This window comes from Gopherus evgoodei, chromosome 2 (genome assembly GCF_007399415.2).
Source record: "Gopherus evgoodei ecotype Sinaloan lineage chromosome 2, rGopEvg1_v1.p, whole genome shotgun sequence".
NCBI lineage: Eukaryota > Metazoa > Chordata > Testudines > Testudinidae > Gopherus > Gopherus evgoodei.
Window position 1 is genome coordinate 245,926,849 of NC_044323.1, and position 25,256 is coordinate 245,952,104.

Here is a 25,256-nt window from a genome sequence, read left to right on the forward strand (position 1 = left end):
ACAGAGATAGTTTTTACCTTTTCTTTCTTTAATTAAACGCTTTCTTTTTAAGAACTTGATTGATTTTTCCTTGTTTTAAGATCCATGAGATTGGTGGGGGGAAAGGAGGGGGGATGGTTAATTCCTCCTTGTTTTAAGATCCAAGGAGTTTGGATCGGTGTGAAGCCTCTCAAGGCAACCCAGGGAGGGGAAAGTTGGGGGGGAAGGGGGGATGGTTAATTTCTCCTTGTTTTAAGATCCAAGAGGTTTGGATCTGGGTTCCCCAGGGAAGGTTTTGGGGAACAGAAAGTGTGCCAGACACTAAATTCTGGCTGGTGGCAGCATACCAGACCAAAGCTAGTAATTAAGCTTAGAAGTGTTCATGCAGGTCCCCACTTTTGGTACTTTCAAAGTGGGGGAAAAAAACTTGACACATAGTATTTTTAAATAACAATCAACTGATCATCTGCCTATTAGATGGAGAGAGGACTCAAGGATTTGGACTAGCCACCAAACTTTTTGATCCTGCTCTGAACAGGAAACATTATGCTGTTCACTCTCACTAAAGGAAAGTCTGCCCACAGACCTAACCTCCCCCACCCTCACCTGCCAAAACAAAGATCAGCATGCAGAGTACGGAAAGCTTTGCTGTGCTTTTGTTGCACATGGATGCACCTACTTCATGCAGTTATTCTTTTTTTTGATCTGTGTGTCTAGATTCTTGTAAGGTCCCTTTCACCAGAATATCTGAGCAACTATGTTCAGAATTGAGATTTTTGGTGAACTAGGGATGGGAAAGACCTGAGGAAGTTCTCAATCTATATTTAACCAATATTTAGCTGTGGCAGACTCCAAACATAAAACTTACTGAAGTCAGATAGAAATAATATATGAAAAAAATTATAACTGTATAAGTATTGAAACAATTAGTTCTGGCCTCTAAGCATGAGTATTGTCTAAATATTAATCTGAAGACAAATCTGTAAAGAGTTTTTTTCAAGTAAAAACAAGGTAAATGCTTTTAAAGCAGTAATTAGGGAAGTAGGGTACTGATTCTGCAGTTGTAATTTCTGGGTTTAAGTCTGTTTTAATTTGTCAGACTGGTACTTTTTCTCCATGGATTAGGTTGACTAATATATGCTGGCGAGCATATAAATATATATCCTATTAATATGTATTATCTGTAACATATATGCATTGTATATATATTAGTATGAATTAAGCAACAATAACATTAAGCACAAATATTGTAACAGTGCTATAATCTTAACTGATTTATACTATAATCCTGTTTACTTATGCTAAATATCCCATAACACCTGGCATTTGCTGAAGTAAGCGTTTGGCACAAGCAGACAGGAAACTTGTCAAAATCAAGATTTATTCGTTCTATGACTTTGTACAAGTTAGGAAAGTACCTTCACGGATCAGTACCTGAATGCTGGTATCCAAAACAAAGATAAGGAAGGCACAAAACAAGAAGTTTAGGGAACTGGAACAAACTGATGGGTTGGATTTTAGTGACACACGTAACTTGTAAAATCATATAAATAATACTAGCTGAAATATGTAACTTGGGGACCACACCTTCTGTGTAAGGTGACTGTAACGTCACTGCAAGGGACTGTCCTTCGGAGACTGGTATCGAAAAGAATCCTTTTCCTGTACCATGTTAATAAACCTGACTCACATTGGTTATTTGGGCTCATGAGTATATTGAATAACAAGATAACAAAACAAAGTGTGGTCAAGCAATTGACAGTACAATTTATCAACAAACCACATACATTTTTTATGGACCTAAATGGAGTGACAGTATCATTTAATATCCTCAAATGCAAATTCTTTCTTTTTCTTCTTTGGCACCCCTTCCTCACAATAAGATGTACTGAATTAGCCTAGGGACGAGTGGCAATCATAAATAGCTAGCTTTAAATGAACACCATTCAATATCAGTTTCTTTATAATTAAAGTGGACACACTGTTATTAGAGGTAATGGCTTGGTGGTTAATTTTTATTGATTCTCTAACTATATTAGAAAGAGACAAATGGACAGTATAATTGTTTGTAGATTATTGTTTCCTGAAACCTCATTATACTAGGTAGGATTTAACTGAACACTGCATTTCTCAAATACTAGGAATGCTGATCAGATTTGCTGAGCCAAGTGTTTCTGAATATCAGAAGAAAAATAAGTAGCTGCAGGGTATTCAGGAGTATGCAGAAAAGGATTTAGGGAGAGAAACATGTTTTCAAGTCTCTTGAGAACTGGCACATGGCATGAGAACATTCCAGCCAATCAGGGACACAGCTGATATTTAACAGAATGTCAGCCATCTTGCAGGCATTGCTCTCTTTTTCCTCACTCACAGTCATAGCAAAAGGAATCTGATTTCTCCCTCCCTGCTTGAGTGATGCTGATGCTGCCTTCCATTCCTAGTCCATTGCAATTCATATTTTATCCTTGTTTACATTTTAAATTGTCCTGAATTGCAGTATTTGTAAGTCTGATCTCAGTAATAGCTGCTTGCTCCACATCCGCAAATAAGAATATTTTCTCAGTTTAAACTCTGGAATATTCATCAGTCATTCTGGAAACAATTTGCAGAATGCAGACATAGGTCCAAATAATGACTCTCCTCCTTCCTCCTCCATCCAATGGTCGAACTAGCTCTACTTCCAAGGTCAATGCTGAACATATCTCACTGACATTGACTATTGTAACAAGTGTTTAGTTATATACTAGGGAGAAAACATTTAGACACTAGTAAGGAAACTTTGTTATAAGTTATAAGATGTTGAGTATTGTTCGATACTAATCATTTTCCTTTAAAACTCATGTTTCATATTTGAACTTTCTATGTTAATGCATGTACTATTTTCTGAGAGGTTATATTTAAACCATCTTTTCCCAATTTTATGGGATATGTTTTCATTAAAATGTTCCATGTCATTTTTAATTTTTGCTTTCAAAGCTTGAAGTACTAGGCTTTTCAGATGACTGCAAGTCTGTCTTTCTTGGGGATTTTTTCCGATTCTTTTCATTGTTCTACTGCAACAACCTTACAATTATTTTTTCAAAGTTTCGCAATGTCTAGATGGGCAAATCCATTTTCTCATTCTTATTTTTTTTAAAAATCTTTCATTCCTTTTCTTTTTGGTTACTGCTGAAGTTAGAGAAGAACTTAGTTTAATGGTGTTGCTTATATTAACATTAAAACCATAACTTATTAATAATAATGGTAAGGCTGATTTCTTCATTCTTTCTGAGGAAAGGAAGAAACAGTTTCCAATCTATTCACTATTGCTTTAACTCTGGATTTCTTTTGGTCTCTTTTCCCCTTTTGTATCACCTTTATTATTCATATTTAATAACATCAGAAATTAACTAAAACAGTTGTTAAAATTCAGGACATTTTAAAAGTTAAGTAACTAATCAGAACTTCTGCATTTAGAGCTCTCTCCCCCTCTCTATAGTAACCAAGGCCATTCTCACAGGAATTTACAAAAAAATCCCATTATTTTTTAATGTCTGACTCGTGGTTTTCATCTCTTGAGACTGGTGATACTGCTGTCCCACAGTAATCAATCTGGCTCTGTTGGGTAAAAATGTCCCTATTGAGCCCACAGCAGCAGTGACATTTTCCATTTGTGTTTTATGGAGCTAGCTTGAGGCTGGTTGCTAAAATCAGTGAACATTTCATAAGCAGTTTCATGCTCACCAGCCTTCTTGCTTCATTATGCCACACAGAACTGAACCTTTGGATGGGAAAAGATTCCTCCTCTTCTTCCTGTTCCTTTTTTCCTATCAAAATACTCTTTGGCCTAAGGGAAGATCACTTGGGTTGAGACTTAGATGAGTAGTAATAAGGATTGTGAAAGTCAAAGCATTTTCATTTGAGCAGTGGTTTATACCCCAGTCATTGATTACAAAAGCCAGGAACAGAACCCAGATCTCTAATATAGTAGACCCATATTTCAGCCATTTGGTCACACTGGGTATGTCTACACTGCATTTTAAAACCCTCAGCAATGACTCTCAGAATCCAGGTCTACAAACTCAGGCTCACACTACGGTGCTAAAACCAGCTGTGCAGACATTCGGGCTCGGGCTCCAAAGCCTGTGAAAGGGGAAATGGGTCTCAGAGCTCCAGCCCAAGACACAATGTCTACACTGCTATTTCCAGCACTGCAGTGTGAGCCCTGTGGCTCTGTAGACTGGGCTCTGAGAGTTGCTGCCATGGTTTTTAAAATGCATTGTAGAAGTATCCACTCTCTTTCAGGAAGAATCTGCCAAATCTAAGTATTTGGACTATTCTGTCTGTAAAATGGAGCCACCCATGAATTTGTAATCCAAAGTCTCAGTGTGTTATGTATCTTCCTCCAGTCTACAGAGCCTCCAGCCTATTCCTGCTACCAGCTGTTGTATGTTATTCTTTAGCTCAGTTGATAAGGATCTGTACTGAGTCCAGATGTATGCCCCCTCATTCCCCTGCATGGCATGTACAGTGGGTAACAATAATTCCATATGTGATGGGAATCCACTGATCCACAGAGGTTGTGAGTCTGTTAAAGCTCTTTCTAGATCTCTAAAGCTAAGAATTGTAACAGACATCATCTGTGCTTCGGCACAAAGGGGAAAATTAACACACCCTGACCAGTTACATGATCATATAATTTGAGCTGGTCAGGAATGTTCCATTAGAATGATTTTCTGAAAGAAAATGCTTTTAGCAAAACTGAAAAAAAAATCCATGGGAAATTTTCAATTTTGCAGAATATTTTTGATTTTCCATCAAAAATATTCAGAAGGCAGGCAGAAAATGAAATTCACAAATAATTTTTTTTCTGGAAATCCTTTCCAGTGAAATACACATTTTTGACATTTTCAGCCCAATTTGAGATTAAATCTTTTTCAAAAATGTGAATTTTTGACCTGTGACCTGACCTGATTTTGGGAAGCTCTTAATCAGGATTAAACTACAATTCCTATTCTAAGAAATGCTAAAATGTGTTAATAATAAATCCGAGGCTTATAAAGCCTGGTAGTTAGCATATGGCCTAAATATTTAGCATGAGTGTTTGACCTCAGGTTATAAGATTTAGCAAGAAGTATCTTGTGACAGACAAATGAACCACAAAAGAATAGTTTATGCCTGAAATAATGGAATTTTTGGAGCTTTTTGGTATTGTAATCATGGAGCAAAACTTCATTAATGTACCAAAACCATTGGGAAATATGTGGATGCAAATAACTGATGGCAACAGTGAGAACCCTAATTATGGTATCCTGAAATAACAAACAAGGACAAAGAGCAAAGACCATATCAAATATGGTCCCAGATATGGGGGTGGGACACAGTTGCCAACTTTCACTCGGCTGTGCTCTCCTAACTCTCTCTTCCCCCCCTTGCCTCTGCTTGCCCCTGGCCTTGATTGCCCTACCCTTGCCCCTGCTTGCCAGGAGACAATCAATAAAAAAAAAAAAAAAAGGCAAGCTACAAGCTGAACAAGCAAGAAGCCAAAAATTAGCCATCAACCAACTCACAAACCAAGTAAGCCAAAACCAAGCCCAATTTCTGTTTTTTTTTTCCCCCATGCGTTTGGGATGTCTGGGGTGGGGATGAGCGGGTGTAAGGATAGTAGGATTATAAAAGGTTGAAACCAACACCTAGTTGGTCGTAGGTGATGGGATGGTGAAAATTGAATTGTTATACCCACTTCTGGTACTTCTTCCACTTACTGTTTTTCTGTCTTCACTTTAATGGTTTCCATAAAATTGTGAGTATGCATGATTCAGAGTGGGTGTGTGGTCTCTGTGCTGTTTGCTGCTTTGCGATATTTAGTCCTATATCTATATTTCTCTTTATTTTTCTGTCATTGCAATAATGCTTGTTTGTGTGGATCTGAATAAAAGTCTTCACTTCTCTATTTGTGTGATTCATCAATCTCAATTTCTATTATAATTATTACATAGCTGTGAGAGTAAAGAATCTGTTGTTAGTGATTTGTGCAATTTGTATGGTGAATTAATCAAAGGGTCAAGAACTTTTTCTTGGGAAGGTATTTCCATTTTCTGGCCAACTCTATATGCAGTTAGCACCACAAAGAGGCAGAATTTAAAGTTCTGGTAGCAACATTAATTCTGGAATTTATTTTGAGTGCCTGATTTTGCAACATTAATTACCTTCTTCAAACTTAGTTGTGTGTGTTTTCTGTGGTATATCACATTCATCTAAGACAAGACTCTGCCACTCTTACTCATGCTAAGTATTAGCATGCTCAGTAAGTAACCCCACTGAAAAAATGACGACACTTCTCAGAGTAAAATATAAATGTGAGCAAGGTTGGGAAGATCCTGGCCCATCGATATTTGTATTTTAAATGGACTCCTCATAAACAATGGAATTGAGGGTTATGCTCTGACCCATATTTGAATTGCCATAATGTCTTAACAAAACACCAAATTATAGGACCAGATTGTGATGCCCTGCCTTACACTAAGTAGTAACTTACTCCTTGAAAAGTGCCATTAAATTAGTGGAACAACTGAATGATTGAGGTATACTACTCAGTGTGAGTAAGGGAATCAGAATCTGGCCAGTAGAAATAAACCTACTGTTTACTAATTAATTGTATTCCTTTCACAAATATATGTCAGGTAAAATAATAGCCATTCTTCATTTTAAAGTCATTCACCAAATAGATTTCAATAAACCAATCTTCCCAGTATTTTCTCTGAGGCGAGGAATGTGTCTTTCAAAAAAGAGAATAAGAGCTAACATCAACAAATCACTTTGACACAACAGCATATGTTGATCAATAGAGCTCAGAATGTAATTACATCTGTTCTTCTTCTATCCTGAATTATTTCTTTCTAGATTCTTACCTATTGTATTACAGTTGAAATTTAAAATCAAACACATAAATCAAATTACTTGTATTCTCTGCTGACAGTTTATTCCTATTATTCCTAATCAACTGTGTCAACTAATTATTAGATTTCTGTGCAATACCCTTAAATCATATTATCCAAATGCTTGTTCAACCTTCTTTCCCCCCCTCAGTCTGCTTTGGAACATGAGCAAAAACTGGTAACCAATTACAATCCCTTTACACCCTGAAATCATGCTTGATGGATTATAAACCATTTCAGGATCCCTCAGAATCCCAGTATACTCATCTTTTGTCTAGCACTTTGTCTAACAATGAAAACCACACAATTTAGACCTGTCTTTCTTTGTGTAGGAACAAGTGGAGGAAGCACATACCCTACATACTACATTTTTTTTTTTTACCATGAAAGAATCAGGTTTTTACAGGACATGCACTACCAAATGGATAGAAAAGGATTAGAAAACATGTCTGATAGTGATAGATTCAAGGAATTCAGTCTATTTAGCTTAACAAAGAGAAGGTTAAGTGGTGACTTGATTATAGTCTGTAAATACTGTGACAGACCTAGGCCAGTGGGGTGCAGGAATCTGGTAGGGGGCAAATATACTGGTCACTGGGTGAGTAGTTTTCTGTTCCCTGGGTGACCAGAGCAGTGTCTGCACTAGAGTAGTCAGGAACTTGCTAGAACCAATTAAGGAAGACAGGCTGATTAGAACACCTGCAGCCAATCAAGGCAGGCTAATCAGGGCACCTGGGTTTTAAAAGGAGCTCTCTCCAGTCAGATGGGGAGGAACCAGAGGAGAGGAAGTGTGTGAGAGGAGCTGGGAGCAAGAGACACAAGGAGCTGAGACTGAGAGAGTGTGCTGCTGGAAGACTAAGGAGTACAAGCGTTATCAGACACCACCTGTGGTGAGGATAAAGAAGGTGTTTGGATGAGGCCTTGGGGAAGTAGCCCAGGGAGGTGTAGCTGTCACACAGTTGTTACAAGAGGCACTATAGACAGCTGCAAATCCATAGAGCCCTGGGCTGGAACCCGGAGTACAGGGCGGGCCCGGGTTCCCCCCAAACCTCCCAACTCCTGATCAGACACAGGAGGAGTTGATCCAGACTGGGGGGGAGATCACTGAGGTGAGCAAATCTGCCAATAAGTGCAGGACCCACCAAGGTAGAGGAGGAACTTTGTCACAGACCTACATGGAGAACAAATATTTAGTAATGGGCTCTTCAATCTAACAGAGAAAGATATAGCATGATCCAATGACTGAAGTTGAAGTTAGACAAATTCAGACTGGAAATAAGGCATACATTTTTAACAGGGAGAGTAATTAACCATTGGAACAATTTACCCAGGGTTGTGGTGGATTCTCCATCAGTGACCATTTTAAAATAAAGATTGGGTGGGTTTTTTTCTAAAAGATATGCTTTAGTATTATTTTGAAGACATTCTGTGACCTGTGTCATACAGAAGGTCAGACTGGATGATCGCTGTGATCCCTTCTGAATTAGAATCTACGAGAAGCAGCATGGGTAAATACTGTACTTCCCTGCAGAGTTAGAGTACTTAATTTGTTAAGATTCCTTCCAACAAAGGTGCATGTGCACCCACTCCCATATACCCACTTGCGCGTGCGCACATACAAATCCCAGAGATCATGGCGTATTTACAATAAAAGATAATTTTATCTAAGTCTAGAGAAAGATCCTTTTATGTTCTGAAAAATATGATAAAATATGGTTTCTGTAATGGCGCTGAACACAATTTCAGATGTCTACACTTTCAGTTAAACTGTACACTTTTTGAGATGCACTCATTGTCATCATAGGAACATCATGAACAATGGTTTTATCATTCTGGGAAAATGTATGAGATTTCAAAAAAAAAATCCATCTCAAATTGAGACAAAAATCTGAAAACTCAAACAATTTTGTGGAACTGAAATTCTGCATATTTTGTCTTACAAACACTAAACCATGGTGTTTCTGAAATGAAATATTCTCCCTGGGATCTGTTTCTGCCTACCTGGTGGGCTGCAGTGGAGCTGGTGACTCTGGAAGGCCCTGGCAGCCTCTGACTGAAATTGATATCTGTTTCACAGCTGCTCACCACTGAATAGCAGTGATGTGTCAAGATAGCAAGCTGCTGAGGAGCTGGGCAGGTGAGCTAGCAGGAAACCAGGCAGGGTTCCACTGGAATTTCACCAAAATCGAACTACAAAATGATTAGATTTTAATGAATCATTAAATTTGGACTAAAATGTTTCATTGGATTTTTTCTAACCAGCTCTAATCAACAGGTCATTGTTTTAATTTAGACAAGGCTAATGAAAGCACTACTGAATAAGTTACTCGTGACCAACAGTGAACAAAACTCAAACTCAGGAGCACATAGCTAACTTCCTAACTTGCACAGGGAAGATTACACTTAAGCTCATTTCCTGCTCACATCTTGTCCCTTTTATCCTTGTGTTGTTGAGAATTAGGGCTTGTTTACACACACAAGTTGTGCCACAGTGTGAACATCATTGTACTAGTATAAAGGTGCTTTATACTAGTATTGCTATTCCTGTATGGGAAGGGAATTAAGCTATACTGGTATAAGGCACTTTTAGAGCAGTACCACTGTGTTCACATTAGGGGAGGTACCAGTAAAACTATTTTGGTAAAAAAGGCAAACTCCTAACCAAAATAGTTATACCAGTATTAAAACGATGTGTAGACCAGGCCTCTGGGAACAAGCATGCAAGGGCTTAAGACAGTATGGAGGACTAATCATGTAATCTTGTCAACTGTGTTGAAGTCCCTATACCTTTGCCTCTGTCGTCAGATGCTCGACTGCATGCATGTGTTCTCTCTGCATGCTGCACTGGCTCTGGCCAGATAATCTGCACAGCAGGCTCCAGTCGAACTGCCCAGTAAGACCACAAGACTTGGTTTAATAGCAAAGGTGCCCGGCCAGGTTTATTGTCAACGAAGCACAGTAATAGCACCTGGCAGACTCAACGAGGATACTAAGACATGTATGCTCATGACAATGGACACAGCTCAGTCAGTGGTGGGACTTTCCACTCCTCCCCAGGCTGGCCAAAGACAATCCCTCTGAGATACGTTGTTATACACCAATACAAACGAATTATGTATTGCCCCAGACACATTAGGATGCCACCCTCTGATGTATTAGGATGCCACCCATTATCTTGTATATGTTGGTTTAATCAAAACATCTCTATCCATCATGCTGTCATCCTGATGCTATCCTTAAGATGGGTCATCGTGTTCCTGTTATCTTTGGGGGATGTACTTGGTATCAAGATGTTCTGGTGCCACATTTCTGGAATGTGTTTGCATATATATTATTGTGCCTAGCACTACTTAGGAATGTGTGTTTCTGCAATATCAGCCCTGTTCTTGCCAGATTCTGTGAACAAGGCCTGCCTCTTCCTCACAACTTAACTTTTCTTTATATCAGCAAAGTTTTGACTACTTTAGCTCAGGCCTCTCATACAAGGCCTTATGTTTCGGGCCCTCTTCTTACTACACCCTTCTTAGGTTCCATTCTGCAGTCATTAGAAGAATTCTCACTGAAACCAATGTGGGTTTTGCCTGAGAAATGTATGTAGTATCAGACCCTATATGAATAAGTAAAGGATCCTGAGCCTGGTTTTCATTTACACTTTGTGTGTGTCTACATGGCAAGCAGTAGTCCACAGCAATGGGTCTCAGAGTCTCTGGGTGAACAGCCTGGGGTTCATTTGTCTCAGTAGGCTTCAGAGTCTAAGCCGCAGCCCCAGCTTGAGCCTGAATGTCTACACTGATATATTTAGCATAGAATCTCTGTGCTAAAAATATCTGAACTAGAACATCTACACTGCAATGAAAAACCCACAGCTAGCCTGTGCCAGCTGACTCAGGCTCATTGGGCTCAGGCTGCAGGGCTATTTCATTGCAGTGTAGATGTTCTGGCTCAGACTGGAGGCTGGGCTCTAGGACCCTATAAGGTGGAAGGGTCCCAGAGCTCAGTCTGCAGCCTTAGCCTGAAAGTCTACTTACTGCACTGAAACACTTACTGCAATGAAACAGCCCTGCAGCACGCGCCCTGCAAACCCGAGTTGGCTGGCACTTGCAGTGTAGACATACCCTATGTGTTTTTCTACCTATGAGACCGAGTTGGTAGACCTAGGCACTGAGACTTGCAGCCGCAGGCTGCTGCTTGTCATGTAGGCGTACCCTTGAACACCCCTTTACACTGACAGAGATGTGTAAAGGCACCTTAGTATGAATGAAATTCAGGCACAATGTTTTTAATAAGCCTTGTTACCCAGGTATGTTTGTTACAGATTAGTAAGAGTGACAGTGAGTACTGTAATTTCAGCTCCTAAAAAGCATTGTGAAAAAACAAAAGAATAAAAGCACAGCCAGCAAAAAAGAAGAGAGCATATGCATGCAGTGTGATGGATGGATGACCTAATTCACATCTGTCCAGAGTTGTCAGGTGTCCAGTTTTCCACCAGAACACCTGGTAGAAGGGGACCCTAGCAGGTTCAGTCAGCACCACTGACTGGGATGTTAAAAGTCTGGTTGGCAGTGCAAAGGGGCTGGCAGGTTCCCTGCCTGGTTCTGCGCAGCTCTCAGGAAGAGGCCGGCATGTCTGGCTCCTGGGTGGAGGGCTGGCCAGGGGGGTCAGTGTGCTGGCCTTGCCTGCAGGCACTGCCCTGAGTGCTGGCTCTGCTGCTCCCATTGGCCAGGAATCGCAGCAAATGGGAGCTGTGGGGGTGATGCCTGTGGGTGGGGGCAGGGCACAGATCCACCTGGATGCCCCTCTGTCTAGGAGCCTGAGGGCCATGACGCCACTTCCCGGGAGCTGCCTGAGGTAAGCAACGCTCTGAGCCTGCATCACTCAACGCCTCCCACACAACAATCCCTTGCTCCAGCCCAGAGCCCCCTCCTGTACCCTGAACCCCTCATTTCTGGCCCCACCCTACAGCCCACTCCCCCAGCCCAGATCCCTCATTGCCTCCTGCATCCTAACCCCCTGCCTGAGCCCAGAGCCACCCTCCCACACTCTAACCCCCTCATCCCCAGCCCCAGAGCCCTCACCCCCAGCTGTAGCCCTCACCCCCTTCTGCATTCCAATCCTCTAAGCCAGCCTCGTGAAAATGAGCAAGTGAGTGAGGGTGGGGGAGAGCGAGTGTCAGAGGGAGAGGGGATGGAGTGAGTGGGGGTAAGGCCTTGGAGAAGGAGTGGGGCATGGATGGGGCCTCAGGAAGGGGCAGAGCTGAGGGCAGGGCAAGGATGTGAGGTTTTATGCAATTAGAAAGTTGTCAACCCTACATCTGTCAATACTGCTCAACTTAAAAGATGAGCTAGTGTAACCCATGTGCCTAATAGGGAGATATGTCTTTAAGAGGTCTAAAAAGGAGAAGGAGAGAAGAGTGAGTTGTGTCTGGGTCATTGTTGCTAGTCAGATGCACAATTAGCATTCCACAACCAGAAATTTCTGGAGTTTGGGGCATGCTCAATAGGGTCCCTGTAGCTGGACTAATAGACTCCATTACGGGCAAGTAGTGCTTTATAAGAAGACATGTGACCTGCCCTGGGTTGGGAAAAGGTTAGCTATAAGTGCAGAATGCAGGCTATTGTCCCCTAACCCGGAAGTATTTTGTGGAGAGTTATTTATTTATATACTTAATATTGATGTGTTGGTTAATTAGTTAGCAGACTAGCTAAGTGAGTGATTCCAGCAGAGGAGAAGTTGTTTGTGTGGGTTCCATGTAGAGATTTCTGCAAGAGGAGAGAAGATATGGTTGCAGTGCTGCTGACTCAACTGTATAGAGTTGATGAACAAAGACTCTAACTGAGACGTAGGTGAACTCAATTCAAACTTTTGAACTCTGAGTTACTTCTCACTGTGTTTTAGTAGGTTTCATTTATTTATGTATAACTGAACATAATGTATGTGAATTACAAAGTAGCCTTGGTATTTAGTAGAAATTTAGCTGCTATTATTGTTTCTTTCTCATTACAAAATTTTATAAAATTGGTACGTAAGAACTAAGTTTCTTTTGGGACTTGTTTGTGGGGAGGTTGACTCTGTGCAATCCTTGCTGAAAGTGATGGAATTCTGGGTCTGTATGTGCCTTTCAGGTCCACCTAAGGGAGGAGGGGCAAGTGGGGCAATTTGCCCCAGACCCTGGGCCCCACAGGGGCCCCCATGAGAGTTTTTGGAGGGTCTTCTGCAGCAGGTGCTTCAGTGCCACTGAACACACCTGAAGCGAGTGAAGGACCCACTGCCGAAGACCCGGAGCTCCTTCTGCTCTCAGTCTTCGACGGCAAGGGCTTCTTCCACTCCGGGTTTTCCGTGGCAGTTTGGCAACGGGTCCTTCACTCGCTCCGGGATCCATTGCCGAAGTGCCCCGAAGACCCGGAGCAGAAGGACCCTACCACTGAAGACCCCAGGCTCCCTGAATCCTCTTGGCAGCCCTAGTGCTTTTCTCCTGGCATTGTGTTGAAGCAGTTAGAGAGGTGCACTAGAGCAAATTCAAGCACACCCAAAGTTTTCACTGCCAAGAGAAAACTAGCTCTTTCTTCCATTTACTTTTCCTAAAGAAGAGACTTTTCAGTGAGTGTGCAATTGAAAAATTTTAGCAGTTGCCAAAAATGCTTTCAACCTGCAGCTCTAAGCTCAGAGGAGCTGAGAACACTAAAAGCTAATGTGTGTTTGTTACATATATGCACTGGAGTACAAGGACACTTACATCATCAGCACAATGGTTCACGTTCTTCTACAGTAGACTGGCTGGGGGTGAGGTGATAGCAAGACTTTAGTTTGCACCCTACCAATAGCAAAGGAAAACAAGAATAATCACTATGGACTAAATTGACCATTCAGCTCAGCTGAGAGTTTGGGGCTAAGCTGCCCCAAAAGGAGTAATGAAGAAAAATGTGACTGCAGCTTTGAAAAGGATGCAGCTAACTTCCTCCAGCTGGCATGTATTTGAGGGGCCACAGCATAAATTAGCACAGCCTGGCTGTCCATGGCCCCAAGGGGCTTTTCTAGCAACTAGTGATTGCCAATGTGCACAGTGATGCCCTAACCATACCTCTTTGACCCAACCTTGCATTGGACACTGGGTGTGGAGGGAATGGAAGTCACTAAAGCACCTCTACATCACTTAAGGATTTTTTTAGGTAGAGGGTAAGATCTACTGCTGGCAGAATGGCCCTGTGCTGCTTGCCCAGTGTAGGGGCATGATTGGGGCAGTCATTGCCAGCCCATACTCAGTTCAACTCTGGTCCCTGGCCACTTCCACAGCTTGGAAGATGCAAAGGTAGCGCAGAGTGATCTTTGCCCTTTTCTCTTTCCCCATGCCTGCATCTCTGTTGCTCAGAATTGGAGATATAACCCTTGATGATTAATATGACATATTAGACAAACTATGAGCAACAAACAGTATTATATATAGGCAAATATATTGTATTTGTTTCTAGGGATAATATCTGTATGGAAACACCATGTCCCTATCTCAGCAGATAAAGATGTGTCATGGAAGCCTCTGTGTTTCTAGAAACTATGTAGAAATCAGCATTTATATAAAATACTTTTGAAAGGGATATTTCATTTTATAAACAGCACAAAAATGTATACAAGAGGCACATTCATCCATTTATTTATGATCATTTCCTCATGTATATTATGTTAACCCCCAAAGGCCCTGTCACAAGGTGGACTGGCCCTTTAAGGGGGTGGGGCTTAGCTGCCACCTGTGACTAGTTAACTACTTTCCAGCTGATGGGTCAGAGACCAGTGATCAGATGATAGTCTAGGCCACTTGATTCTCAGATAAAAAGTCAACAAGCAGCTCACTTTAGAGTGAACTTCGCAGGGAGAACCTAGGCACCTGTGACTCACTGTGGGTTGAGGGAAGGGCTTATTTTATCTGTTGAATGTATTGACTGTTTTGATTGGGAGAAATAAAACTCAGTCCTGATGAAAAGGGAGACATCCTGTTGCTATTGAGAATGTTATTGGAGGCACTGGCCAGTGACTTGACCTGCTAGCCCCAATGTGCAAGGATAAATACATAGGAATATCTGGTTCATGTCCCAAAGGATTACTCTTTATGGCTCCAGTCCTGCAACTGAATCCCTGCTGGTGGACTGTTATACTCTGGCAGAGCCTCACTGGCATGCACTACCAGACTCAGGTTAGCCTGATTGAAGTCAGTTTTGGTGGGGGTCCGATGCAAGTGCAAATATCTGCTCATTTTTTCCCTTATCTTAATTTTTGAGTTTTCTATGGTAATTAAGTAAAAGCTAATTAGATAATGAGTAGCATTTTTCAAAGCTAATAGCTTTCAGGTTTGGTAGATAATGGCAGATGACATAAATGCTCTCTGTCAATTCATATATTAGGATTTTGTACTAGCAGAATTCTGAGCACCTTGCACAGCAATTCTGGCCCTTTCACCATTGCATTCCATTAGAATATAATGTTTAATATATTTTTATTTATTATAATATATTAAATATTTCACCAGTCTTTTACTGGCGTTTTGAAAATCTGGTAGTGGCAATTGCATAGATACATTGCTGCTATTAGCATAACAGAATTATTAAACAGCTTTATCATTCTCATACCAATTTACCTTTTCCTGAAAAGTCAGGGAATGACACCCTACCATAACAGTATGACATTGTTACTGAACCACTGCAATGAAACGTGACGGAAGGAAACAAATTGTAGATGCAACAACGGAATCTGAATATATGAATAGGCTATCTTTTATCTAACTTATTTTTTACACTAATTATTTAAACCACTTGGAAGGCAATTCCTATACATTTTAATCTGGGTGAATATGAAATCAATTTATTTATGTTCAGCCACAGGGTCTTGTTCTGCAGAAAGGAGACTCAGCAGTTGTTAGTCCATGGAATATCTGCAAGCTTTTCTGGCTATTCTGTCACATTGGCAGCTCCCAGGTCCACAGTGATTCACTGTTGGCAGTAGCTGCGTTATGGCTAAAAACTGATGAGGTATTATATGGCTACCTAAGTATGTTGTTTTCTCAGGGAAAGAGTCGCAGAGTCTACCCAGGGTGATTGCCATGTGTTTGGAAAACAGGGTCCACACTAGGTTCCATCCCATCCAAGATCCAAAAGTGGCATGATGCTTTGACATGCACTAATAATGAAACAAGGTAACTTGAATGGAAGGTAGCAGAACTCTTCACATTTTACTGATGTCGGTACAGGGGATATATCCTTGATCATACTCAATTACTCAGGTGCAGAGAAGAAAGTGGTAATAAATATGGAAAATATGAGCTACATCCAGTCGTATGTTAAAGTTGAAATAGAAAGTAACTGACAAAAGGCTGAGCATATATTAAAAAGGATGGATGGGAACAATGCCATGCCCAAATATGAGAAAAGCAAGTGACAGCTCATCAGATGAATATTACACATTCACAATGGGACAGGATAAAAATGATGGCAAAGCACAGATTGAGATTAATGGCAAGTGGCTCTGCAGATTTATTCAGATGTGCCTGTAGCTGTGTAGTAGTAAAACACAGAGAGTTGATTAAACCTAGTGTCGAAATGTTGCTATTGTCAAAGCTGTAATGCTTTACTTACAGCTCAGACAAGTCATTAACTATATACACTCTATACAGACATATGTAAAATTCTGGCTACCCTTAAAACAAGACCCAGAAATTCTACATAGTAAATAGGTTTGTCCTTAGCATAGACACTTCTTGGGTGTTGCCTGATCTACTGATGTATTATTGATCAATTAGAAGTCCCCATTAGTACTCTGTGGTTTGGCAGGGTCCTGCCGTGTGATCAGACCTAGAGCTATTACAAAGACCCTGATGTGCACAGGTGAGACACTCACCCTTAGGAAAGGCCTTTACTTTGGGTTTTAGAGTTGTTTCAGCAATTTGTCAAGTAGCCAATATGGTTATGCTTTTACTAAATGATTCATGAATATTATAGATACCTGGAAAAGTCCTGCAATAAATTAGACACAAGAGTTTAACTGTTGTGGGAGAGAAGAGTTGGGGGAAGAGGTGGGAATTAAAATTGAAGTGATTGCTAGTGCTCAGAATCTGAGAAATCTGTAGCACAGTGTAAAACTTCCTAGGGAAACAATATAATCTAGTTCTAACTCAACCTTGTGACAAATATTTTTGCACTTCTGAGAACACCGGCATGAAGACTGGTGAGATGGGAGTGAGGAATAACAAGAATACATGATTTGAAGACACTGGCTTAGATGCACGCATTTTGGCACACTATACTAGCAGGACTGTCAGAATCATAGGACTTTTGTGTAAAGATGGGGAAGACACAGTAGTTACACCTGAGATGAGTTCAGAGCAGAGGACCTAATAATTAAGTATATGATTTAGGCCATCTAGCACATTTCATTGCCAGTGCAGGATTTTTCCCTATTGTACATTTCCTAGTGGTTTGTTCTGTCTAGTTTTGAATGGCCATTCAATTGCTTCCACTGTAAGATTATTCAACAGGCTAATAGAGATCGGTGGCAGGAATCTTTTCCCTGATATTCTGCCGAAGTTTCCCCTTTCTTAACGTCACACCTGCCAAGTGCTACATAATATTCAGTGGCAACTGAACTGAAGGACAGTTCAAATGGATTGAGTGCAATATTAAGGAAAATGGATGATTTTGTCTTGTTCCCTGGGTAGCATGAAAATGATGTTTCTCACGAACATGAATGGCAACATCTTCTCTGGTTATAGAAACTGATTTATTAACATACTCACTTAGGAAATCTTTCTAACAAGTAATTAGGAGGGATTTAGTCAGCCAAATGTAGGCTGTCAAACAAAGTAGATAAATAAATATCACTATTTTACAGGTTTAAAAGATGAGAAGTTACTAGGGTTGTGAATTAAAGGTGTTGGGTCAGCTTCTGAACTCATTTATACCTGTGCAAACACACAGGCTTTGGTAAAGTTGCACAGGTGTCCAGTCACTGACAGCAGGGAATTGATATTTTCTTGTTGATTTCTGGTGCCTATCTCCACTTCACTCATTGTGTCATCTGCCCTTTCCCCTAAAGGGTGTTTGAGAATGAAGACTCAATGCTGGTCCCATTTAGGCCAGTGGGAGTTTTAGTGACTTCAGTCCTACAATAGGAGAAGGACCGGTCATTTTTGTCATGGGATGGACATTCTGATTTTTGACCTGCTCCAAATTTCAGACATGATAAGGAGTGAAGACTTTATGGAAAAATCAAAATGGATTTAATACTGGAAAAATGGTGGCAATAGGGAACGGGGGACAAAATAACAGACCAACTAAATTTTTAATAAATAAATGAAAAGTTTTGATGCCAAGAATAGGGAGCAGAAGATTAACAATGGGATTCTTTTTAACATTTCAAAAAACTGTTTAGGGAAACAGGGCCTAGTTATATATAATTGTTTCATTGTTTTAAAATATTATGAAGGGGAGCCTAGGGGAACATTTTTTTTTAAATAAACAATTTTGTTGAAGCATTTGGAAAGACTGCAGTAGGTTTTTTATTGATGCAAAAGGGAACCTGAGGGAAAGAATAGCATTTTGTTAATATTTAAAAATATTGTTTAGGGAAATATGGAGAACCTTTTGTTATGATAAAATACTGCATAAATGCTTATAAAAACGATAAGAACAATAATGGATGTTTTTAAAAAAAAGAATGTAGATTAGTCTGTTTTAAAATTTTGTCCAAAAGAGTCCTTCAGAATAATAGTTAAAAAATTAATAGCTGTAATAAAAACAACAGTGAACTTCACAAATATTAGATAATCTTCAGACATCCCTGTTAGGAAGGTACACTATATTTAGGTTTGGAAGAATTTGATTTTTATCTTTGATCATTTTGACAGATATTAATTTATTTTTAATTAGATTACTTCAATAACTTTTGCAGTTGCAGGAAATTATGGGAAGAGTTAGATAATGGATGAAGTCAGACAATTTTTTATTGACAGACATCAAGTTTGAAAAAATTAATGTTTTATAACCATTAAAAATGCAAATTGTCAACATCAGATGTCAAAATATACAAAATATTCTTGAATTAAACTCAATTCTCAAGTGGCATTTTTCTTACTTTGTCTATCTGTAAATTTTTTATTATTATTCATGGAAATATTTTTTCATTGGTTTGTGTGTTTGCGTGAACTGTGAAATTGATGTTTGCTGACATTTAATCATAAACATGTAATCCTTTCAAGCCTAATTATCTCACCCCATTTGACACATTAGAGGTGATGAGCTAGAAAGATTAAGGGAAAGGCACCTCATGAGATTTTAAAATTCTAACTCCCAATGGGAATTAGTTCAAATTAGAACAAAACCCAAAATCTTTAAAATTTTCTGTGGAGAAAAACTTGATCAAAATATTTTATTTTGAATTTTACTCTTTTTTTTTTAAAACTCATTATAATATACTACAAAATAAAGAATTTCAAAACAAAATAATTTCAGAATGGAAAAATGGAAATGCTTTGTTCCAAATATGACAAAAATTGCCAGGTAAACTGTGCCAACCCATAAGCAATGCTGTATAAGTCTCACCAAATAACAACAATAAGAATATTTCCAAGAAACTCAGGCATACGTTTTCTAAAGTTCCTCTGTTTTTGCGTGCCCAAAATACCTGTGGATTTATTTTTCTGAGACTGAGCAGCTACAGATCCAATTGACTGGAACTGGAGGTCGAGATGGTCAGTTCCTGTGCAGAGCAGGCCTTCCATGGTTGTTGTCTAGATATGCTGGAGAAAGGACAGAATACACTGGATATAATTTAATTAGGCTGCAACTTTATTCCTAAATGTCAGGGAGTACCCAGCAGATCAATTTGTATAGTGCAGGTAATTCCAGAACTATTTACGTATACCCAGAGGCCTCCTCCTTTACTTATTCTAGTCTCCAGCCAGCTCACCACCCCACTCCTGAATGTAGGGTAAGGGGGGCTATAAATAAGTGGTATGTTGGCTCCCTACCATACCAATCATAGAAGTCATGAGCCCCCATTTCCATTCCTTTAAAGAATACCTCCTTTAATCCTTTGCCAATCCTTTTATCTGATCACCATATCCCTCCACTACGGAGTACCTGCACTGGACATTTGCCACTCACTTACAAAAGGAGTTGTGACATCTTAGCCTAACCCCTGTTTCATGTCCACCCCAACTAAGCCCTCAACCTGCTGTGGGGAAGGCAACCACCCACTCCCATTCCTACCTGGCAGTGAGGGGAAAAAATTCTTCCCACCCCCTGAGAAAGGAGTGACTAGCATAATGCCCACAGTGAAAGCATGGCCAAACCTGGTATTTAATTTCATCCATGGATGGTGCTGCTCCACGTGGTTCAGGTAAAAGAGGACTTTTTTGTACTGGAGTGGATCTAAATGGCTTCCTTTCTCTTCCAGTCACCTAGGGCAGGGAATGGGTCGGCATCCCCATGCTGACCTGGTTTGAAGCTGATGCAGAAAGTCACTCTTGGGCTATCTAGCCCATAAAGGTGCCACACACCATTTCCTACGAAGTCAGACAATGGCCCCCACTGCTTCATGTGTAGTGAGGTCATTCTTAGGTGTACTGCAACCACTTTATGCTGGTTCTTCAAAGAAACCTCAGGACCTCTCATAAGGAAGCCTCCTTCACTGGGGATTCTTTCTAAGCAGGTGATGCCCACACTCCCACCCCCTATAACTATGTCACTATTTCTTGGCATAAAGAAGAGTGTGGTTCTGGTTATTCTACAATGGTGCAACAGCCACAGGGGCTGTTGAAGCCACAAATCAAGTCAGCAGCACTATAAGGATTAGTGTATATCTACATGTTTTAAATTAGGCCACCCAAAAATTGAGAAACTCAGAATTAAAAAAGGTTGTATTTAAATTCACTGCCGATTGATCATCAATTAATGAAGAGTGAATTAAAATTGGATACGCAGTTTGTGAGTGATTCAAATTAATTAAAACTCTTGGTGATTTAGTAAAGAAGCTGGTCTATGTTGCCCAGTTGGATATACACTAGGATTCAGTTAGCTACTTGGTTAATTTAATCCAAATATATTCTTACACCCCATTTCACTGATTCAGCATTTATGCATGCTTGATTACTTTTTTAGAAGATCCTATAACAGAATACAAGTAAATAGAATTTTGAAAGGTGTTACATTATTTTTTGAATTAAAATGCAAATTTAATTTTATAAACAGCACTGTAGTTATGACTCTTTCCCTCACCATAAAGAATCTCATAAGCAAAGACTTTGATCTATGAGTAGACTAGATATCAAGCTGTGGCTAAATTACAGTAAAACTTCATCTCTGCATGAAACTCTGAACTTTGCTGTTTAAAAAACCAATGCTGTGAGTTTAATTGTTTGATGGCCTAACAAGTATGCTAACATCTAAAAACAAACCTGCAAATGTTTCACAAAAACATGAACAACTATTTAGTAAAATTTTTCATCCAAAATTTACTTTTTCAATAAAATAATATAAACAAAATGTTTCTTATTCAGTTTGCAATGGTGGTATAGCCATGTTGGGCCCAGGATATTAGAGAGACAAGGAGGGTGGGGCAATATCTTGTATTGGACCAACATCTGTTGTTGAATGAGACAAGCTTTTGAGTTCTGTGTGGCTTGAAAGCTTGTCTCATTCAACACAGAAGTTGGTCCAATAAAAGATATTGCCTCACCCACCTTGTCTCTTTCTATATTTCAGCCACTTCAGTGAAATTTCCTGTCTTGTTCTTGCTGTTACATCTCTTTATATTACATCCTTTCCTTCTTCAGTTTCTTTACTGAATTCCCAGCTTGCTTGCTCCAAAGATCTTCTGCCTATGTCTTTTCCTCTGTGGAAAAGAAGGTGAGGCAATTACCTGTGCTGTGAGCTTCCTTCAGTAGGATTACTCCTTAAAAAACCACAGTGATGTTCTACAGCAATGGTCCAAAACAATGCAACCAAGATTTTCAGAGCTAAAGATTGATCTGGGGGTGGGGTAGGGGCTCAGTTTTTAAATGATCACCTTGACATAAGAAAGGACCAAGTTTTCAGAAAATGCTGAGTACTTAGCCTCCAAAAATCATTCCCTGTTAGGAGGGTCTCAAGTTAAGAATTCAAAATCAAGGCCTCCACAATTTTTAAGCACTGTTGAAAATCTTAGCCAACTGTAACCATACTTTGAATTGTAGTGTTGTGATCATTGCGGAGAATTGGGATTTTTTGTTTTGTTTTTCATGATTTTTCTCCTGTTTTTAAGTATCAGCATGAGTTGTTGGTTTTCAGCCAACAGAGTAGAACATGCTATTGACATTAACTCATTACTGACACATATTGTTGTGTTTTGTCAAATTCAGCACAATTTCTGGTTGTTCACAGGAGCTTTTCTGTTCCTTTTTTGTTAATTCTGTATAATTTTACAGTTATCTTTGTATGTTTTCTCAAATTCCCTTAAACTGTATGATGAGCTATTACAGGTCTGGAAAATACACTGTTGGTATTAAGTCTCTGTTTGAAGGTTATTTCTATTTGGTTTTCAGGTTTGAATTCTTCTTATGTGGGAAAACATAGCAAGAAAATACCGGTACATTCATTTTATTATAAAGCAAGAGGGGATAATTGTCCAACAGGTGAGATTTTTTTTTAAACAAAAATGTTGATTCAGCATTTTAAAATATTTTGTATAATTTTAAAATATTACATCAATGTAATCAGTGAAGAAACAAGACACCTGAATAGTCATATCAGGAGGAAATCTTTTAAATGTTTTTAATGGAAAAATATCCTAAAACATCTTGGGTGGAAAAATAAGAATGTAATAATCTCAGATGTACAATTCTCAAATTGTGGTGTGTGTGTAATATAAAGTCTTATATATGATTATATAGTAAAATTATATATATAGTGTGTGTGTATATATAGAACACTCTATATTTCTATACATAAATCCTATGTCCTGTGTTATATAGGAGCTCACACTAGATTACCACAACAGTTCCTTTTGGCTTTAAAATCTATTAATCTAATTTTAAAGACAAAAGAAACTCAATTGACAGTCATCAGAGTAAAAGAAAATATTGCTTCTGATCTTTGCATAGCCTTAGCTTTGCTGGGAAGAAGACTGAAGCAGAAAAACCTCAGGCAACAAAACTCAGCGCTGAGCAAAATAATTTCTTCTATCTGACTTCAGTGGCCCTTGAGGAATGTAAGAATTTTCCTGTTATTAAATAAAGGTTTCCTTTCCTCTCCCATGGATGAACCACATTGCATGTTCCCAAATACAAAGGGCTAGAGACTGTCTCAGGTCATGGCTACACTGGCTCTTTACAGCGCTGCAACTTTCGTGCTCAGGGGTGTGAAAAAACACCCCCGAGCGCTGCAAGATACAGCGCTGTAAAGCCTCAGTGTAAACAGTGCCGCAGCACTGGGAAAGCGGCTCCCAGTGCTGCAAGCTACACCCGTAGAGGTGCTGAGACCAAACTTGAAACTTCAAAGTGCTGCCGCGGCAGCGCTTTGAAGTGCAAGTGTAGCCATACCCTCAGACTTCACTCAGCTGTGTGGAGGAGTAAGCGGGGAGTAAGGCCCTCTTGTACTCCCCGATCAGATTATGACTGTAGCTGCAGAGTGCTGGGGAGAGCAAAGTACTCCCAGATTCAGGCAAGAGGGCAGATGAGGGGCTAGAGCAGTGGTCCCCAACCTTTTTGTGGCCACTAGCACGTTCATGTTTTCAGAAGAGTTTGGCGGCCCCAACAATTACTCACATATAGGGCCAGCTCCAGGCACCAGTGGAGCAAGCATGTCCCTGGGGCAGCACATGCTATGGGGCGGCATTCTGCCCATTCTGCAGAGTTGGAGCATTTTTTTATTATTATTTTGTTTGTTTTTTGGGTTTTTTTAGGCAGTGCAGAGAGAAGCTGGAGAGAAGCTGGGAGGACAGAGAACACCAGCGTCTGCAGCCCCGGAGTTCTCTGTCCCCGCAGGCGTGGGACTGCAGCTTCTCTTCCCTGCTGGGCACTAGGTGGGCACACATAAAGGCCCCGGCGGGCGCCATGGCACCCGTGGGCACCACATTGGGGGCTGCTGGGCTAGAGGGTAGCATAGTGTGGAAGGAACTGTTCACAAAAGGAGCAAAGAGAGAAACTTTGTCTGCTTTCAGAGCAGGGAATAAATCAAGTCGCAATTAGAGCAGGTTGAAAATTTTCAGAATTAGAAAGTTTTTACCCCCAAAGAGACAACATTGTACTGTTTTGACTAGTTCTAATCAGTGTCTGTTCTTTGTTATGACCAGGGGCAGAGCACCTGCAAGCCACCCCTTACATAAGGGAAACTGTGAAGTTCCAACCAAGCCAAAGGATGTTAATGCAACAATCTGTGCCAGAGAGAGAGAGAAATATATCATGATGTATCATCCCTTTCCTCAGTACACTAAAAAATACCTTTGGTATCCAAAGGGGAGAGTGAAAATCTTTCAGAGAGTTTAACGATAAAGTAGGAGTATCAGCAAATTCATCCACTACAGATATTATGGATGTCTGAGGCATTGTGAAACATTCCTAGCTTTCATGAATTTTATATATTAAAGATTTTCTTATGTCTTCAGTAACCATTTTGATGTATGGCTCTCCTGTTTCCAAGATTATTATTTTTTCCTATTTCATATGAAATTCTTTCGGTCATCTGTTTTGTTCCAGGTCTCAAACTATATACTTAGCAGTTTCTTTTACTGATGTAGAAATCTTATCCTGGTAACCAAACACCTTCTAGATACCGATTCAGAAAAGTACTTACACACATGTTTAGTTTAAAGTTAATGGGGCTTAAGTGTTGTACTGAATAGGGATGAACTTAAGTATATGTTGCTGAACTAGGGCCTTTACATCTTAACAAGCAGAGATTAGAGCAGGCACTGTAGGGCAATGTATGATCAGCTAGTACTTTTTCTAGCTGCTGTGGCAGTTTCTGTCATGAATTGATTGAAGGAGTGTACATTTGCCTTTGCTTTGGAAGCATCGTGACTGAGGGAACTGGGATTGTTTAGTCTGCAGAAGATGAGGGGGGATTTGATAGCTGCTTTCAGCTACCTGAAAGCGGGTTCCAAAGAGGATGGATCTAGACTGTTCTCAGTGGTACCTGATGACAGAACAAGGAGTAATGGTCTCAAGTTGCAGTGGGGGAGGTTTAGGTTGGATATTAGGAAAAAATTTTTCACTAGGAGAGTGGTGAAGCACTGGAATGGGTTACCTAGAAAAGTGGTGGAATCTCCTTCCTTAGAGGTTTTTAAGGTCAGACTTGACAAAGCCCTGGCTGAGATGATTTATTTGGGAATTGGTCCCGCTTTGAG

General features: G+C 40.0%; 1 long non-coding RNA gene across 1 annotated transcript in view; it reads left to right on the forward strand.

Moving 5' to 3' along the window:
• The window catches only part of LOC115646917, a 51,282-nt gene extending 26,310 nt beyond the window's left edge, over positions 1-24,972 (forward strand). Inside the window, exons 2-4 of the long non-coding RNA XR_003999171.1 lie at positions 22,456-22,545; positions 23,014-23,120; positions 24,204-24,972. This is a non-coding gene — a long non-coding RNA (uncharacterized LOC115646917). The remainder of the gene's footprint in view (positions 1-22,455; positions 22,546-23,013; positions 23,121-24,203) is intronic.
• The last annotated feature ends 284 nt before the right edge of the window (positions 24,973-25,256 follow it).